We start from the raw sequence: 20700 nt of genomic DNA on the forward strand, positions 1-20700 counted from the left end.
AAGTACAGTGGAGCAGGAAGGACAGAGAGAAGGGAAGGCTGCATGTGTTTTTCAAGAAGGAGAAAACACATAGCAAGAAGGAGAATGCTACAGATGTAGGACCCATGTCAGCATCAGAGAGATTAGAAGACAAAGAGAGGCTGATGTTCACAAGCAAACCTAAAGAAGTAAAAGGTTTTAACTTCCCCCTCCGCCAATAGCCCATTATGGAAAGCAAATGAGAATTGACTGCGGTACAAAAGTGTTGGCCTAGAAGGTCCTCTGACAGCTCTTTCTAGTTCTCCACCTATCTTCATTTGCACTGCCTTTTACCCTCGCTTGACTGTGCTTTAAATTTTCTGTAGGAAGTGACTTGTAACCAGTGAGATGGTAACTAAGGGGCTTTTATCAGCCCTCACTGTTAAGAAGACCTCTCTCTTATGTTGGGAAAAAAAAGGCTCTTTCCTCTTTTTCTGCCATTATTGAAGAAGGAGAGCATCTGGCCATTATATAAGAAACTCAATGAATCACTTATTTTATTTTTTGCTCATTTAATTTAGCTGTGTCTCATATTTGACTAAAACTAACTCCAGGGATTTCTCCAGGTTCTTTGATTGCACTGGAATCTTAATGAGTCATCCATTTCTTTGAAATATGAGGATTATTACCCAAGTTTTATAATCCTTTAACTAAACAGTAATTTTTTTGTAGTAATATTTGGAATAGCTGGATTCAAACTGCATATAAGAGAGTCACCATGTATAATACCAAAGCTTTATGGGGAAAAATCATATTGCATTAAGTTGCAGATGATTAGGGATTTGTCTGGGCTTTAAAACATACTTCAACCTTTCTGTTTCTCAGTGTTTATCTCTGTGTTAAACATCCTCCTCCTCATCATGATTGTCATTGTCATCGTCATCAGCATCATCACTTTTCCTCTTACCTTCTTGTTCTTCTTCCTCTTCTTTTCCCTATTCTGCCCTGTCCTTTGTTTCTGTCCCCTACCTCCTTCTCCTCCTTCTTCTTTTTCCTGTCTCTTCTTGCATTTCTTTTCCCTTTTTTCTTTTGCCTATCCTTCTTCTTCTCTTCATGTTTTCTTTTTTTCTCTATCACTTTTTTCTTCCCCTCCCTCACTTCCTTCTTTCCATTTTCTCTATATATTTTTGACTTTTCACTCTGTGTCAAGGTTTAGTGAAGCCTCTTACTTATGTCATCTCATCACATCTTGGTAATGGGCCTAAATATTATTTTAAGAAAGGCAAATGAAGTATCAGAAAGGAATAATTAATTTATTTATTTACATGGCTAGTAAATATGACTTTGGGTATCTCTAACTCCAAATCCATGCTTTTAGCCAAAACCTCTCTAGGAGACATGAAAAATATTGCGGGAGAAAGGTTGAAATAATCAGTGTTGTAATTAAACTTTAAATTTATAATTTAAGAGTATAAAACTTAACTTTAGACTTGTGAAAATTTGGAAGTTAATTGAAATAAGGTAATTAAAATGCTTATATGATAATATGGTTTGGCTGCGTCCCCATCCAAATCTCATCTTAAATTGTGGTTCCCATAATCCCCACATGTGGTGGGAGGGACCTGGTGGGAGATAATTGAATCATGGGGGTGGTTTCTCCCATGCTGTCCTTGTGATAGTGAGGAAGTTCTCACAAGATCTGATGGCTTTATTAGGGGCTTCCCCCTTCGCTGAATTCTCATTCTTCTCCTTCCTGCCACTTTGTGAAGAAGGATGTCTTTGCTTCCCCTTCTGCCATGTTTGTAAGTTTTCTGAGACCTCCTCAGCCATGCCGAACTATGAGTCAATTAAGCATCTTTCCTTTGTATAATAAATTACCCAGTCTCAGGTATCTCCTTATAGCAGCATGAGAATGGACTAATACAGTAAATTGGTACTGCACAGAGCAGGGTACTGCTATAAAAATACCTGAAAATGTAGAAGCAATTTTGGAACTGGGTAACAGGCCAAGGTTGGAATGTTTGGAGGGCTCACAATAAGACAGGAAAATGTGGGAAAGTTTGAAACTTCCTAGAGACTTGGAGGTCTCAGAAGACAGGAAGATGTGGGAAAGTTTGGAATGTCCTAGAGACTTGTTGGATGGCTTTGACAAAAATGCTAATAGTGATATGGACAATGAAGTCCAGGCTGAGGTGGTCTCAGATGGAGATGAGGAACCTATTGGGAACTAGAGTAAAGTTCACTCTTGCTGTGCAAAGAGACTGGCAGTATTTTGCTCCTACCTAAAGATTGGTGGGCTTTGAACTTGAGAGAGATGATTTAGGGTATCTGGTGGAAGAAATTTCTAAGTGGCAAGACATTCAAGAGGAAGCAGAGCATTAAAATTTGGGAAATTTGTAGCCTCGCAATGCAATAGAAAAGGAAACCTCATTTTCTGGGGAGAAATTGAAGCTGGCTCCAGAAATTTGCATAAGTTATGAGGAACCAAATGTTAATTACCAAGACAATGGGGAAAATGTCTCCAGGGCATGTCAGAGACCTTCATGGCAGCTCCTCCCATCACAGGCCCAGAGGTCTAGGAGGAAAAAATGGTTTTGTGGGCTGGGCCCAGGGCCCACCTGCTCTATGCAGCCTCAGGACTTGGTGCCCAGTGTTCCAGCTGCTTCAGCTCCAGCTGTGGCTAAAAGGGGCCAACCTACAGCTCAGGCCATTGCTTCAGAGGGTGTAAGCCCCAAGCCTTGGCAGTTTACATGTGGTGTTGGCCTGCAGGTGCATAGAAATCAAGAATTGAGGTTTGGGAGCCTCTGTCTATATTTCAGAGGATGTTTGGAAATGCCTGGGTGTTCATGCAGAAGTTTGCTGCGGGGGTAGAGCTCTCGTAAAGAACCTCTGCTAGAGCAGTGTGGAAGGAAACTGTTAGGTCAGATCCCCCACACAGAGTCCCCACTGGGGCACTGCCTAGTGGGGCTGTGAGAAGAAGGCCACCAGCCTCCAGACCGCAAAATGGTAGATCCACTGACAGCTCGTACCATGCACCTGGAAAAGCTGCTGGCACTCAATGTCAGCCCATGAAAGCAGCCAGGAGGAAGGCTGTACCCTGCAAAGCTACAGAGGTGGAGCTGCCCAAGGCTGTGGGAACCCACCTCTTGCATCAGCATGACCTGGATTCGAGACATGGTTTCAAAGGAGATCATTTTGGAACTTTAAGGTATAATGACTGCCTCGTTGGATTTTGGACTTGCATAGGGCCTATAAACCCCTTCTTTTGGCCAATTTCTCCCACTTGGAATGGGTGTATTTACTCAATACCTGTACCCCCATTGTATCTAAGAAGCAACTAACTTGCTTTTGATTTTATAGGCTCATAGGCAGAAGGGACTTGCCTTGTCCCAGATGAGACATTGGACTTGGACTTTTGGGTTAATGCTAGAATGAGCTAAGATTTTGGGGGACTGTTGGAAAGTCATGAATGTGTTTTGAAATGTGAAGACATGAAATTTGGGAGGGTCCAGGGTGGAATTATATGGCTGTATCCCCATGCAAATCTCATCTTGAATTATAGTTCCCATAATCCCCACATGTAGTGGGAGGGACCCAGTGGGAGTTAATTGAATTATGGGAGTGGTTTCCCTCGTGCTGTTCTTGTGATAGTGAGGAAGTTCTCACAAGATCTGATGGTTTTATAAGCGGCTTCCCCCTTCACTTGATTCTCATTCTTCTCCTTCCTGCCATGTGAAAAAGGATGTGTTCACTTCTCCTTCTGCCACGATGGTAAGTTTCCCAAGGCCTCCCCAGACATGCTGAACTGTGAGTCAATTAAACCTCTTTCCTTTATAAATTACCCAGTCTTGGGTATGTCTTTATAGCAGCATTAAAACAGACAAACACATATAATAAATCTTTCTTTTTTTTAGACAGTGTCTTGCTCTGTTGCCAGGCTGGAGTATAGTGGTGTGATTGGCTCACTGCAACCTCCATCTCCTGGGTTCAAGCAATTCTGTCTCAGCCTCCCAAGTAGCTGGGACTCTTAAGTGTGTGCCACCACACCTGGCTAATTTTTGTATTTTTCTTTTAGTAGAGATGAGGTTTCATCATGTTGGCCAGGCTGGTCTTGAACTCCTGACCTGAAGTAATTTGCCCACCTTGGCCTCCTAAAGTGCCGGGGTTACAGGCATGAGCCACTGCACTTGGCCAGTAGTTTTTAATAGTATAATCTATAAAGAAGAAATGAAATAGGAATGTGATAGTACTTTGAAATATAGAAAGGTCTTTATATTAAATAATTATTTATTAAATGTATTTATTAAAACTCACAGGGGATGCTCAAGGATGAATGCATGTGTTATTACAAAGGACTCAACAGTCCTTGGAAAATGCACATTTGTATTTGTTAGAATCAACTATCAAGTAACAGAGACCAAATTACCATAGCTTTACACTTTACAAAAAGAAGTCTGGAGATGGACTCTTTCAAGGCAGTCACAGTGGCTCATTGATGTCTTCCAGGTCCTCCATTCTTTGTTTCTTTTTATACTACCATTTTGAGTATGTTGGCTTGTGTTCCTTAGATTTGTACCTCATTATGCTAAGAGATCTGTCATAGCTCCTAGGATCATATCTCACCTAATTACATTATTACATTTAGAGACAGAGGGAAAAAGTTTTTCTTCTTTTGAGGATCTTTTTTTTTTTTTTTTTTTTTTTTTTTTTTTTTTTTTTTTTCGTTTTTGTTTTTTAAGGAAAGGAAATAGTTTCCAGAAACTGCTTCCACTCAACTCCCTAGCACACTTTCTCTTATGTGTCATTAGCCAGGTCTGGGTTACATGCCCACTTCTGATCGCTGGCAGAGGAAATGGAATGGCAAGTGGGGCCAGAGAAGGAGCTAAACTTCTTCAAAAATACAAGATGTCTGCTTGCTACCTGAATATGTTTGGAGTTTAAGGTAGCAAGTAAGAGGGCAAAATGGATGTTGCATAAACAGTGAACACTGTCTGCTATACCACCTTATCCATTTCACAGGGAAAAAATATCTTCCTTAATTTCCCTCAACTGAGAGCAAACCTGTATGGAATATTTTGCCTTGAGGAAGCAAAGATGGGGAAGAAGACAGCATCCTATGGAAAGTTACAGTTGGTTTGCCTCTTTCTTTCAAACTTTTGTATATTCTGTTAGTATTCTAATCTAAATATCAGGAGAATTGTGAGCAGAAAAGTAGAGGAGAATGACTAAAAATTAAAGAACAAGACAAGCTTTATTTTTTTGAGAGGAGATATAGACAAGTGAGGGATAGGCATGTAAATAAGTAAATATGTCACTGAAGATGGATGGAACATTACATGTGGCACAGCACAAGGAGAAACAGAGTTCACTGCAGTCATGACAAAGGGGTGAGACAGGGACTCTGGAAAGGTCTGAAAGATTCAAAAGTAAGTTTATCACCCTTTTTAAGAACACAGCACAGTGTGTCAATGGCCATAAGAATAGTCTAATATTCCAGATTGCTAATTGATGATGATGATGATGATGACGACGACGATGTCAATATATAGTGTTTACAACATGTCAGCTGCTGTTCTTAGGACTTTCTCCATGGTCATTTAACTGTTGTGACCACACTACAAAGTAGGGTCTGTTATCATCCCATTTTTTTCCATGAGGAAACTGACACAGACAGGTGAAGAACTTCCCCAAGCTTAACACAGCTAGTAAATGGCAGATCTATGATTTTTTTTTTCTTTTGTTGGTTTCTTACATTTTCCCAATAATGCTATTTATGCACAATGGTTGGCCCTTTCAAATAATCATACTGAAATTTTTAATAGCATCTCTTTCATTACAAATTGATTTGGGAAAATTTGAATATTTATATACTTCACTCTTAAACATAAGCACTTTTTGGAAATCGTTAGCAATTCATCAAGAAGCCATCTTAGCAACAGTTACATAATTCACAATAAATATTAAGGCTGTGTAAGGAAGTTGAAAAAACCAAAGAACTCTGAACAAGTAATGTATGTATTTAAGTTGTATTAGAGCAACAATTTGAACAGCAAAGTATTGTGCATATCCATAGCTCTTTAATTATAGCATAAGGAATTTTTTAACATTTAAGGTGATTACACTGAGAGTAGGTAAACAACTGACTTGATCCAATGGAAGTTTATCTATTGGCTTATTTCTTCTGTGCCTCTTCTTTTTTAGAATTCGTTTTCAGTTTGCAGTCTATTAGGGCCATTGTGATTGCATCTTCAGTTAGCATGGAGCAGTGCAGCTTCATGGGAGAAAGGCATAGTTCCTTGTCAATATCTCTGCTTTTGATGATCATGGCTTCTTCAACCACTTTTTCTTAACCTATTCAATGGCTAATAATCTTGGATCAATTTCAGAACCACAGCCAAACATTTAAAACCTGGCAGCCTTAAGTTTTTCCTTTTCATTCACTTGAAACTTAATTTCATTAAATTACTACCAGCTAGAGCCTTCACCAATTTAGCTCGTTTTTGGATATTTTATCAAGGAGCCTTTCATTGTTTGAATTCTCTAAATGATCAACAACCTTCTTGTGATAGAGCAGGGCCTGGTGCAACAGCTCCTGGGTGGGGACATACAGGCTCATGAGCAGCAGGTTCAAAGCTACTGGCCACCAATGATCTACTCTAGCTGCCATATTGTCAAGACCAGAACTGGAATTCAACCCAGATATTCTGGCTCCACAGTTCATGTTCTTAACCCCTGGACTATATTATCTCTCTAGTGTCTGTGTTTTACCTAGCGTCTTAGAGTACTGAGGCCATGGCAAGGTTATAAATGGTAAAAATACAGCTAATAAAGAAGACCAATCAAGACTGTGTTATAAGGTTGAGGAGAAAAGGACACATGTGGCAATGATAAATTGCAATGTTTGGGGAAAGAAATGAGAATCAGTTATATTTTGAATGGAAACATGTTGGAGGAGAAGAAATTTGCAAAGTAATAATCAGACATGTTTCAGGTTGACTAATAACCAACTGAGTTCTTAGGTCATCACCTCTGAGAGTAGCATGGGTTGATGGGCACTGCTGTCCTGGCAGTTCTTTTTTTCTGTTTCTCACCATGTCACTGGCCTTTCTGGTGCACCTGTACCATAATAGCACTACTAGGTTGCTCTACCAGAGTACATTGTCTTTCACTGACATAGAAGAAATACCTTCTGATATTCCAGACACCTGCAGTGGGATGGAGAATGGGAAGAGGGGCCTTCATTTTGGTGGCATTTCTTGTCTAAGCAGGGATGTGTCACTCAGTGGCAAGCTCTGCCTCTCAGATAATGAATGGGGCACTGGGTCATCCATTCCAAGGTCTTGGGGCAATATCAGGATACCTCTGAGGCTTAGTTTATAATGTAGCAGTTTCTTCTGTTTGTCATATGGCAAGGCAGAATGGACTTTGAGAATCTTGTTTTTGTGGTCTAGTGGTGAAGTCTTACCTTTGGGACAGCAGCCCAATTGTTCATAATTATTGAAGAAGTAAGTCAGAAGGTAGTTTCATATATGCATCTGCCTAAAGGTCAGATGGAACTGTGGAACTCCATGACAAGCTCACAGAATGTTCCATTCTCCATCTGCACGCAGCCTGATAACTGTATTTTCATAGAATTAGAGACTTATAATATTTAAGGTATTTTAAGGTAATGTATCTCATTCAAATCTCTCTCTTTACAGATGAGGAAACTGAAGCCCAGAGAGATGAAATGATTTTCCATGTTAATACAGAGACAGCTGGTACTGGACAGTATGTTATTTTACCTAGTAGTCAATGCTCTTTCCTATACACCTCCCTGGCTTGGATAAATAACATTGTCTGGAAATGGGAAAGATAATTATAACTGGGACAACAGTAGAGAGAAGAAACTTTAGAAACTCTGACTAGAGCAGAAGGGCAAGCAAACCAGTTTGACTCAGCACTTTGTTTGAAACTGAGGCTTATTGGATGTTAAATTATAGGAGCCTCTATCCCATTGACTGAATTTTTTTTTGTGGGGGGAGTAATCTTCTCACCCACATGAAAGTAAGGAATTCTTCCATAAGCATTTAAGTACTACTATTAAGGGAACTCAAAGAGGTCATTTACAAAATAGCTCATTTACCCTTCCCACCAAGAATTTGTTGCTTTAATTGAAGGGAGTGGTTTTTTGAGAATTGGCTGGCCCGGCATTAAGCTTAAATCATTTGCTTTCCATCTTACTCCTCCTTTCCCTTGACCTTATCTGGGATTTTACTTTATTAATTAACTTGAAAAGTGCTTTCTATAGGTAGCATGAGTTTTTGGTTAAAAAACAGTTCGAAAAACACCCCCCAAAATGTAGTGAGAAGAAAATCATTTGAATTCCTATCCCCCCAGGCTTCTAATTCTCTTTTCTAAAGACAGACTCTCAAACAAGCTTTTTCTGTTTTCCTAAGCTATGTCTAATTAAGTATGTGTTACTATATAGCTGCCTCTTTTTATACACACGGCACCATATTATTCTGTGTCGTACCATTTCTTTTTCACTTAATATTTCTTAAAGATGATTGCCTATCTGTGTAGAGATTTACTTCATTCCATTTACATTTTACAATATTGATAAAATGTATTCTATTTTATCTCTTTCTAGTGCCTGACGTGTGGCCAGATCCCAGAAGATGAGTTTCTCTAAGAAGATCACATGAACCATCCCGAAAGGCCTGTTGCTTCGAAGCTCAGGAATCCAGGGACCCCTTCCTATTATGCGAACTTCCTGGGTGAGTGTTTTATAGTGAAATCATATGTCAGATTGTGATTCTCAGACAACCTTCCCAGTCTGGCTTAAGAGGAGAGGGTTGTCGGGGGAGGTCCTGGGAAAGCCGACTTGCCTTAAGATTGTCTTCTTGGCTGCTGGGTGAAGCTGCACTCCTACTCTGAGATTTCTCTGAGGAGACATTGGGTTTTCCTGGCAGGCAGAGCTTCAGGCTACTCAGCGGAATGTCTATGGTTCTGTAGCTTCAAGAGGAGCCAGGAAGATGAGCTTCCAAGCCAAGGGAAACACTGCTTCAGACTCAAGACCACGATTTGGCAGAGACCACGGGGCCTGCTGAATTTAGGAGAGGACTCATACCCCTTCCTTACTCAAACCACTCTTTCCCACTAAAAGAGGATGGAGGTGACCTAAGAAATCTGCTTTATTCACCAGCACACAGCAGTTGCTTGGGTGAAATGGACTCCGGTCCCATTTTGGTACAATAGGAAAGGCAAGTGCCTCCCTCTCTATCTGGGAAGAAAGGAGAAGGAAGCCAGAGTGGAAATCAGACATCTGAAGTCTCAGCAGCAGTCTTGGTCTGTGCTTAGACAAATAATCTCAAGGCGACCCAAATCCCCCTGTTCGTTCTGAAAACAGACAGTGCCAGAGTGAAACAGAATTAAATTGTTTCTCTTTCATGGCAGCTGAAGTGTAAAAACCATTCTATTCCGACCTTGTGGTCAGAATATCCTGACACCTCATAAATTATCTTAAGGGGTCAGGGCTCAGGGAGGTTTGGGAAGGCTGCGAGTCCACACTGCAGCCAACGGTCTGCGCCGCACGGCAGCAGCGGGAGCGCCTCCTTCCTGGTCTTTCCGATAGGCAGGCACCAATGTGTAGGATGTGGAGGAATGTAGTGTCCTCAGAGCCAGTTTTTATGAATTGGGACAAGCATTTGCCCTCCTTCTATGCTTGTAGGATTTGTATGGCCACAGCAACTACCTTCATGAAGGTTTTTAAGTAAGTGAGAAAAGCACAGTGATAGCTTCCATGTCGGACAGAAATTCTAGGGTGGATTTGTCTTAGCAGAAAAAAAGACAGGGGAGGGATGGAGACAATAGAGACATATACTTACACAATACGAAGAACTAGAGAGAAAAAAATGAATCAAGGAGAAGAGAAAGGAAGGTGGGAAGGGGAAACGTGGGTGACAGAAAAGTTTTCTTGATTCAGATATACACCCCCAAGCACACGCGTGCACACACACACTGTTTCTAACACACACACTCTCTCTCACAACACTCTCTCTCACACACACACACTGTTTCTAACACACACTCTGTCTCACAACACATTCTCTCACACACACACACACTGTTTCTAACACACACACTCTCTCTCACAACACTCTCTCTCACACACACAGTTTCTAACACACACTCTCTCACAACACATTCTCTCACACACACACACACTGTTTCTAACACACACACTTTCTCACAACACATTCTCACACACACACACACATACACACACACACACACACACACACGCCTCCTCAGCAGAGTGGAACTCTTGGACTTCTCTGCCTCCTGGTGAGTTTCTTTTAGCCCCCACATTCATCTGTGCCTTACACACAGTAGGTGCTCCATAAATGTTTGCCTATTGGTAACATCCACAGATTGGTCCCCAGAGAGGGAAACAGATTTATTTTGGGAAATTCCAAGTATGTAAAGCAAAGTCATTTGGAGCAAACAGTATTCTGATAGCTTGAACCACCATAAGGTTGAAAGAATCTGGGTATTTGTGGGTGTGTCTGGACATATTGTGTGTGGGAGTGTGAGTGGGTGGTCTGGATGGGTGGGTAATAAGTGACAGGAGGGCCCTTGAAAATATAAAGGGCTCCATAACTACTGTAAAAATAAAACTGGGAATAGCATGCCCAGACCTCCAGTCATGCGGTGACCAAACCTGACCTTGGCAGAGATGAATACATTTTGGAGATGGATTCAAAAATTATTAGTCAATGTTTTTGGTCCCCATGGGCTTTTTTTTTCTTTTTTAAAGAGCAGCTGGGCGGGTTTTTGGCAAGGCAAATGACTGCCACAGCCTGTAGAGTTCCAGAGCCCTCCCAAGCTTTTTCTAGACTCTTTTGTATTAATGCTTTTTTATTTCTGGTTCATTGTTTTCCTAATGGGATATGTCTTCTGCCTCCCCCCTTGGACAAAGGATATGATTTCTCACTGTCTCTGCTCTTAATTTCTTCCTTTATGGAAATTTTGTCTTGAGGACATAATTATGATCAGAAATACATTAGAAGTGTATTGTTTTTCCTAATTGTGTCATCCCATTCCTGATATCAGCATCTCTTAAACATCACTGGCTAGTAAAGAGATGGAAGTTAGTAAAACAAGCCACGTCATGGATGGACGATCCTTCTCCCAATTCCTCTGGCCTGGAGAAACAAAAGAAGATCCAAGGCAGAAGACAGTTAAAACCCTGTTCACATCAGGCTTCTAAATAGGTTGCAGTATATGATTTTCTGCAGCTGTCCCAGTGCATAAACATGCTCATTGGAATGTTTGTTGTAATGGTGAAGGGAGGCAGGACAAAAGGAAGTATTGATGGAATGTGGAGGGAAATCCTATACTATCCACAACTGTGGATACCTGACAAGTCTGAGTTGGTATATGTATGTCTTCATACATATATCGACTAATATACCATAGCAAGCTCTGTGATATGTAATTTAGATTTTTTTTAATTAGAGAAATAGTTCACAAGGTTAGTAACACATCTTTAAACTTTGTGGTTATTTGGAGTATTAGGTGGTAAGTCTTAGAAATAAACTTTCTTAGATACTGGAGATTACATGCTACAGGTTTAGACATTAAGGAGTGTCATAAAACTAAAATTTTCTCTAAAAATACATTGATAAGAACCTTCATACTACATCTCTATTTCCTTTACACATCTTTTGAGGTTTACCTAACCATTCCCCAACTAATCAGCCTAATTGTTGATTTCATGCAACCACCTCCTTCCTGTAATTGCTGTGTACATTTGTGTGTATTTGTGTTGGTTTTGTATATTTTATTTCTTTCTCATTAGACCATAATCTCATTGGGGATAGGAATCAGTACTTATCAGTACTTTTTTTTTTTGGCCCAGGGTCTCACTCTATTACTCTGGGCTGGAGTGCAGCATCAGGATCTCGGCTCACTGCAGCCTTGCCCTCCGGGGCTCAGGTGGGAATCAGTAATATTTATTCTGTATCCCCAAGTGCCTGGGATTATTTTGTAAATCCTATGCATAGTCAATCAATGAAGAACATATTCTACTCTCAGAGGAGCAATTTAATGCTAGGTTGGCTTGTTTTACTAACTTCCATCTCTTTTCTAGTCAGTGATGCTCAAGAAATGCTGACATCAGCGATGGGATATCACAATTAAGAAAAAAATACACTTTTAAAGTTATATAATACTCTTCCAAGTCAAGAGTAAATTGCCTATTAATTTTCCATGGCTTTGTAGGTCGCAAAATGGCATTTAAACTGTAGGTGTACATTTCTGATCATAAGCAATTATCCATCTTTTAATCAAATATAAACTATCTAGTTACTAAATATTTTGAAGTCAGTTTTTCTTGAGGTATTCTGTTTAATTCTTCTTGGAGCATTCTACTGGACCCCCCACTGTCATCATCTCCTAAATTTTAAGCTTGGTCCTATAGTCCAAAGAATCACACAGGGACAATCAACTGAATACATTTGACCTATTTCTGAACAAGGTTCTATGTCCTCCGACACCATTAACCAAAACAACTGACACTAAGTTCTAGTCCTTATAAAATGCAAAATCGCTGCCCTAGCTCATTACTTCAATCCTCTCCTCAAAATCTTTTGCTGGATTGCAGACTGATTCATGCTTCAGCTCCTTTTCTCCCACTGTAATAATTGGCTATGTGGGTCCTAGACACATTGCAAATGCATTCTACAGCTTTCCTCCTCTTCTTTCTGGAGATCCAGCATGTCTCCCTTGGTATATCACCAAACTGCTTCTGTGTGCTCTTCTGCCTGTCTGCATTAATACCACCCATCCTGAGCTCAGTTCTCTTATGAGACTCCCTTTATTCAGCTGTCTTTATGGGAAGAACTACTGAACAAATTTAGAATGAATTGCCAATTAATTGGTAATGATGTATTTTGGAAAAATGTGCTCCTCGTTCTATCTCTTGGAATATAAAATCTTCATCCCAGTGCTTCAAATTCATCCATCTATCCATTAGCCTGGGAGAAAACTTTAATTTGTTTTATAAGGAATTCAACCAGGTAGATAGGAATTAGTCAGATGCTAACATACAAGATAGATTTTGAACAAAACAATAGGCTTGAGAGGCAGCCAGGCATTGTTGAGAAAGTTTGTTCCAAATAACTTCTTTGCTCCTTTGCCATATGAACAACTTAGCTTGAAGTGCTCGTTCTCTGATAACACCCCTCTAGCCTAGAGAAGATGACTCTTCTGCTACAATCCCCAGGTGAGCTCCATGGCAGCAGAAGGGTAGTAAAAGAAAAGCCCGCCCCTCTTTTGGCTCTAGGGATTGTGAATAAAGGGAGTGGGAGAGTAAATCAGTGAAGCAATCGAACATCTCTCTCCCCATTTACTATAAGGTAAATAGTAAGCTCCAAGAAGCAGGTTAGGACTTGGGAGGTGGCCACCTTACAGGCTGCCTTAAACTAAGCTGGGTCATAGTCAAACCAACCAGAGAATGTAGTGAGCTCAGGCAGAAGAAACTCTGAGGTCATCCTTTCCTGAGGCATGCTTGGTTCCCTTGTGCACAGACAAATTCCAGAAAGAACTGGAAATCTGGTTAGGAAACTTGGCAAAGCGGGTGTCACTGTATTGGGGAAGGTGAAACGGTTCTGTAGCAGAAGGTGCAAGGCAGACCCCTCGAACTAGGGCCCAGTGATAGTCACAGCCAAACCTCATAAGGGTCTCTAACACCAATAAGAGTTGAGGTGAGGCAGAGTCAGCCAAGGGTCACTGCTGAGCCCGCCAAGCCCAAGCTAAGACCTACTAGATGGAAAGTTAAACTGACCACAGACCTCAGCTGTTGGATGCCAGTGAGGCAAGGAGCACCTGTGTTGACAAGGATGGTACCCCAGAGACAGAGGGAGGGGACGTTGCTCCTGAGACCCTGACTCTTCCTTTATGGACTTTGAGGTCCCACCAGTCATACTCCTCTTCCTCATTCATTCGTGTATCCCTGCCTTTAACCTAGGGCTGGAAGCCTTTCAAAGAAATTAGAATTTTTTTTTTTATAACAAAAATGATGTTAAATACTTCTTAAAATAGACTGTCTATGTTATGGATCAAATGGAATTCCTAAGTTTAACTACATTTTTGGTAATTTTTGTCTCACCTACCTTTTGAGAAACCAGATGGTTTACTGATAAAATACTAAACCTTATATTTTTTGGTCTTTTCATTTGCTCTTCTCATTTAGTGGCTCACACCACATGATGACTAGCTGTAGCTGAATAGTTAGCCTTTCCTAGGATATGAATATTTTAATAGGTCATTCTGAGGGGTCCAACTTTGTATACTGAAGGACTTAATTTTAAGGTTTAGAAAAGTTGTTGGCAAACTATAGCCCACAGGCGAAATCCAGCCTACCGTCTGTTTTTGTAAATAAAGTTTTTTGTAACAGCCACGATCATTTGTTTACATATTGTCTGTGACTGCTTCAGGGTTATCATGATGGAGTTGAGTAGTTACATTAGAGACCATATGTAAGTATAGCTCGCACAGCTAAAAGTGTTTATTATCTGGCTTTTTATAGGATGTTTGTCAACCCCTGATATAGAATAATGTGTGGTTTTATTGAGCATCTTGTCCAGTACCCTTTCTGGACAGATGAGGCCACTGAGGCCTGAGAATTTAAGGTACACATCCAAGATCACACAAAATGTAAGGGGAGAGATCAGGATAACAAACAGTGGAGTTTTAAACGTGGTGAAAGGCAAGTGGGGGAAATCTGTACAGAGTTGAGGTCTTTTGAACAGTCTCATCTTAAATAATGCTTCGAAGATTGCACGATTATTATGAAAAATCATACTAACAAACCCAAGAGGAAAATAAAAATAATAAATGAAAATCCCCTTCAACCTGTGAAATCACCTGGATTTTATGACAGTGGAAAAGACTCAGTTCAATTAGTGGCTCTGTGCCCCCAATACTCATAAAACCTGCATTTTGGAACATTCATATGTTCTTGTTATGTATTAGATAAATGAGTCCCCAAAGAGGCCCTAGTGTATCAGGTTACTCAGTTTAGAGATTTGGAAAAGAACCTAAAAAATTGATTACTAGACTCCCAAATGAGATTCCAACAACTGGGGGCTGGGGGTTGTCTGTAACCCTGATCTGTTCTAAAAGGCTGTCAGAGAAGCAAGGGCTACGTGATTTAGTGTCACCTCCCAGGCTGTTGGAGAAACACTGAGGAACAGAACATAGACCGGTTGCCACATTGCTACCTCTGTCTTTCATTACACTGAGGAGTCCTCTCTACCTGCTTTCATTTTACTTGCTAACTTTATGTTCACTTTTTATCTCTTGTAGTTAGGAACTAGCCCTGCCACTCCATTGAAATAGGGAGGGTGTTTCAGCCCTCACCTCATTTGACCCCTCTGAGATAGCTGACATTTTTGCCCACGCCCTTTTGAATAATGTTCTTTCCTCCCTTGGCGTCTCTAATGCCCTGTTCATGTGATTCTCCTGACTTGTTGCCTCTCACCAGGCTCATCTTTCATCTGTCCTCCATTCTCAGAGGTGGGCTATTCCTCAGGGTTACGATATCTGTCTTCTTTCTGTCTCTTACATATTCACCTAGGAAATTTACTTATGCTCAGAGCTTTAACTACCAGCTAACTGGGGTTGTCTCCCAAATCTGTTTCCAGTTCACGTGTCTCTTCTGAACGACAGCATTTATTTCCATGTGTCCACAGAACACCTGTAGTCAATGTGCCTCAAGTATCTCAAACTCATAAAGTCCAAAGCTGAAACTATAATCTTTCCCCATACACCTGATACCTTCTCTGGTATTCTAAATTTACTAACCATCTACTCAGCTCTCTCCAGTGACTCCCGGGATCTCTAAAGAATGAAGTTTCTAAATTCCACAAAACCTTCTATGACCTGGCTCAGGCTAGCCTCCTTGTATACTTGGCCTCCATTCTGCAGACCCTTGCAGTTCCTTGCTTTCCTCATTACTATATTTCTATTCATTTGTTCTCATTGGACTCACTTCCCTGTTAGTTCAATAAGCATCTATTTAACTTCCAAGATTCAGCTCAAGCACTGCCTTCTCTGTAATCACCCAACAAGACATCGGCCACTAGAAAAGGAAGGCCAGAATCCTTACTTCCTCACCTTTGCACTTTGAAGAGCTCTGGAATTCATCATCCTGACAGAGCAACTATGTGGCAGCAACCTGCTCCTTTTGGGCAAGGCTCTAGCTGACTGCACAGTTTGTTGTGGAATTTTCCAGTTCTCCCACCCATCTGGGATTATCTTAATAACTGTGGGCCAAGTGAGTGGTAATTCTTGGAGTAATTTAGTCAGAGTGTTGTCAGTGAACATTCTTCTGGAGAAAACAATGCAATAACTGGAATGGGGCAGTCTGGTTAGGAGCGGAGTGTAGCACATTATTCAGCATTTAGTACGTTACAAAGAGGTAGCATAGTGGGGTTAAAGAGCATGGAGTCTGGAGTCCGAAGGCCTGACTTTGAATTCTGGCTCAGCTACTTACTAGCTTTGTGACTCTGGACAAGTTTGTTAGCCTCTCAGTGCCTCAGTTTCTTCATCTGTAAAATAGAGATGGTGATAATAGTACCCCCCAGATAGGATTGTGGTGAAGGGTATGTGTCTGTGTGTGTGTGTGTGAATATGTATATATATATGTGCATACACATATGTTACTTAGAATAATGCTTACTATTTAATGTGTTACCTGTTACTATTTTTAGCTTGTTAGATGACGAAGGGGAAAACCAAATTCAGTAGCCTTGAGAAAGATCATTTTCAACCAGAGGGTTGAGTAGTCTCCCTCTTTTACTCCAGTAAAAACAACCAAACTCTCAACTCTCCAATTAAACTGCACACTGAATAACAAGCTTATATACCTTGTGTTTGTTTAGTCCTTTATACTAGGCAAATAACTTTCACTTACTTTTATATTAGGTTACAGTAAAAGCAAGAAAAGAATAAACAGACTTTTGAACATACAATTCTTCATTTTATGTGCAAATACTTTGATGAACATCTCCTTAAATAGTTTGAGAAGCAATTATAGAAACTTCAAACACTTGGGAGTTTCAAACACTATTAACATGAACCACTGTGGACCTCGGTACACATGATCTCTGTGGCATTTGCTCTTCACAACCACCAAATCCCAAGAGGCAGCATATGTAGGTTTATTGCCCCTCATTTTCAGTATAAGAAAACAATAAAAAATTAACATACAAGTTCTATTTTCTGACTCCCTGTCTGATGTGCATTCCATTGTTCTTTTAAAAATTTTTAACTTTGTTTTATATGTATAATATTTTTTTAAAAGTTGGGCTGTGCTGAATCAATTCATACCCTAGAGATTCTATCTAGAGGCCCTCAGTGCCCTTTTGATAACTTTTTCCAAATTTGAGAAATTTTTATCATAATTTTTATATCTTCATTGTTACTGATGGTGACCAAAAGAAACTAAGGAGAGCTAGGGGATAACAAGAAGTAGAAAATAGTGCAACAAAGAAAACAGATGTATTATCTATTTGCCTGTTGCTACTTAGCCAATGCTTTGTTGCGTGGTGTTACTATGTCTGTCTATATATCTACTTCTCTCTATTTCTAGCACCACCAACTACTCTGTTCCATGCTACCATGATGTCTTGCCTGAATTGCCATGATCTCTTCCCAACTGATCTCCCTAAAACCACTCTGACATACTTCTAATATTTTCTCCAGTTTGTTGCCAGAGTTACCTTTTCAAAATACAAATCTGATCGTGCCACTTTTCTTTATTTAAATCTCTTCAGTGGATTTCTTTTGGTCTTGAATAAAAGCAAAATTCCTCACTGGGGGCTATAAGACGCTGCATCATCTGACTCCACCTGCTTATGGTAGAGATTGCAAGCCGTTCAGTAATGCCTATTCCTCTTGTTCCTGTGACAGATGGTTTACAGTTTCCAGATTCCCTTACTGTTAGGACCTAGCCCATAAATACCTTCAGTGTGCATTACTCATGATCTTGCCAGGTGACTTCGATGGCAATACTCATGATGATTTTGAAAGCCACATCTTGAAGATAAAGAGTAGTATCAGCATGAATCTCTGAAGTAGATCCCCAAGGATCTTTCATTACCATCCTTGATCTGTGATTTCTTGGAAGGCTATATGAGAAAGAAATACACGTTTATTATAACCTATTATGGGGTCTATTTGTTTCTGCAAGCAAGTCTACTATAATTAATATGTCATATCTTCTGTCTCATCTATCCACAATACTACCCATGCCTCATTTCTCCACATCAGCTGAATACCTCTTTCAGTTCCTCATCCTTGCCATGCTCCTTTATCCCAGGGGATCTTAGCATATGCTATTAACCTTTCCATTAATACTTTCTGGTTAAATCTTCCTCATCTTTCAGGTCTCAGCTCAGGTATAACCACTTCCTGGAAGCCCTCTCTGAATTCAAGTCCCACTATTAGTTAGGCTCATCTCTTCATGTGCTTTTCCATGGATCTTATGATGGTTGTGACTGTGCATTTGTGTTTGTGCTTGTTTAATTATCTTATGCTCCTTCACTAGGGTGTAAATCCACGAAGGCAAGGACAGTGTTTGTTTGGCTTATTTAGCATCTATGTAGTGCCTTGACATAGAGACAATCAGTGATATTTATTGAATGAGTGAGTCAGATTGTTGATTTTTATCACTGAGAAAAAAATTTTAAAAATATTTTAAAGTAAAATTTATAGCTGTAAGTTGTGATCCAAAAATGTTTTTTTCTCAACATATAATATTGTTTGGATGCTTTGTGTTTAAAGGCTTTTAATAATTGCTGACATGTCCTAAGATCATAATTTCAGGAAAACAAAGAGATTTGAGGTGATGGCTCTTGATGTGGCAGCCCTTTAGCCAGCCTCAGTGGTTTAGCTTACTTGCCATCAGCATGTTACTTTCCCTGATAGTTGATAACCAAATGCAATTTATGAACAATATATTTCTTCCTGAAGAAACGTCTTGTTTGGGAAAATTTACTAGGTCTATTAGTCCATTTTCACACTGCTGATAAAGACATCCCCAAGACTGGGTAATTTATAAAGAAAAGAGGTTTAATGGACTCACAGTTCCACATGGCTGGGGAGGCCTCACAATCATGGTGGAAGGCAAAAGGCACATCTTAAATGGCAGCAGGCAAGAGAGAATGAGAGCCAAGAAAAAGGGGAAACCCCTTATAAAACCATTATATCTTGTGAGACTTATTTACTACCACGAGAACAGTATGGGGGAAACCGTCCCCATGATTCAGTTATCATCCATCAGGTTCTTTCCACAACACGTGGGAATTATGGAAGATATTATTCAAAATGAGACTTGGGTGGAGACACAGCCAAACCATATCACTAAAGAAAACAATATACAAAGAATAAGTTGTATTCTGGCTATAGTTTAGTGTAGTGAGGGTAGAAAGAGCATAGGCTTTGGATGAAATAGATCTGGGATCTTGGTCTCTGGTTAGGGTTGTAAGGTATGTAACTCTATCCCTTGCAACAATTCAGACATGCTTATTCTAAAGAAATATTTATTGTTTGAAATACATATTTAACTAGCTATCCTGTATTTTTATTTGCTAAATCTGGCAACCCTATTTCTTGTTCTCCACTTACCAGAGTTTGGATAGGAATTTTACCTTGAGAGGATTAAGGAGGATACACTATTTGAAACGCTTAGCATAGTGTCAGACACTATGTGCTGACACTTAGTGTTCCAAAAATATTTATTCTTTTTTAGATTCCACATGTAAGTGAGCTCATGTAGTATTTGTTTTTCTGTGTCTGGCTTATTTCACTTAGCATAATGTCCTCCAGGTTCATCCATGTTGTCACAAAAAAGTCAAACTCAAAGAAAGAGTAGAATGGTGGTTACCAGAGGCTGGTGGGGACGGGAGGGGTGATGGAGAAAGGGGAGATGTAGGTCAAAGGCTATAAACTTTGAATTAGACAGAAGGAATAAGTTTTAGTAACCTATTGTACAGCACAGTGACTATAGTTTGCATATTGCAAAACTGCAAAAAGAGTAGATTTTAAATGTTCATACCACACAAAAATGTTGAGTACATGTGGTAATGGATATGCTAAATAAGTAGATTTAGTCACTCTACAATGCATGTATATATGAAAACATCACATTGTACCTCATATTTATATACAGTTGTCAATTAAAAATGAAATGAAATAAAAACATTTCAAATGAAAGAATAAAAAGCAGAATTAACAGTATTTTAAAATTTTATACTTATTATTAAAATATGTTAAAATGAAAGTTACTTTTGTTACAATACTAGATTCCATTATTTGTAAACATAGGAGCTACCATTGTGTGCCATATTATATACCATGTGTTGTTCTAAGAAGCCCTTCATATGTATTATTTTATTCATTTTTTTTCAATGATCCCATAAAATAGATATGACATTGTCTCCACCGTGCAGATGAGACACAAAGAGTTTGGGTCACTGCCGACATCACACCGCTCACGGTGGTGCAGCCTCAGATCCCACTGTCAGACTCCGGAGTCTGCTTCTTCACCACCAAGCCATAATTTCTGTCTGTGACAAGCAAGGTCGGGTCCATTATGGATGAGCATCCTTTCATATTTGACAGGACCACTTCCCTTTAGCCTCTTTGTAACCCTGGGGCATTGGTGATGCTGTCCACCTGGTAAATCAACCA

General features: G+C 39.9%; 1 long non-coding RNA gene across 2 annotated transcripts in view; it reads left to right on the forward strand.

Annotated features, from left to right (window-relative positions):
• LOC139355306 (uncharacterized) overlaps positions 1-9386 on the forward strand; it is a 32048-nt gene extending 22662 nt beyond the window's left edge. Inside the window, exons 2-4 of one of the 2 annotated variants that reach the window (XR_011611014.1) lie at positions 7659-7728; positions 8591-8717; positions 8913-9386. This is a non-coding gene — a long non-coding RNA (uncharacterized lncRNA). The remainder of the gene's footprint in view (positions 1-7658; positions 7729-8590; positions 8718-8912) is intronic. The other variant, XR_011611013.1, reaches the window with a different exon arrangement.
• Positions 9387-20700: the final 11314 nt, after the last annotated feature.

The sequence above is a fragment of the Macaca nemestrina genome, chromosome 1 (assembly GCF_043159975.1).
Source record: "Macaca nemestrina isolate mMacNem1 chromosome 1, mMacNem.hap1, whole genome shotgun sequence".
In the NCBI taxonomy this organism is placed as follows: domain Eukaryota; kingdom Metazoa; phylum Chordata; class Mammalia; order Primates; family Cercopithecidae; genus Macaca; species Macaca nemestrina.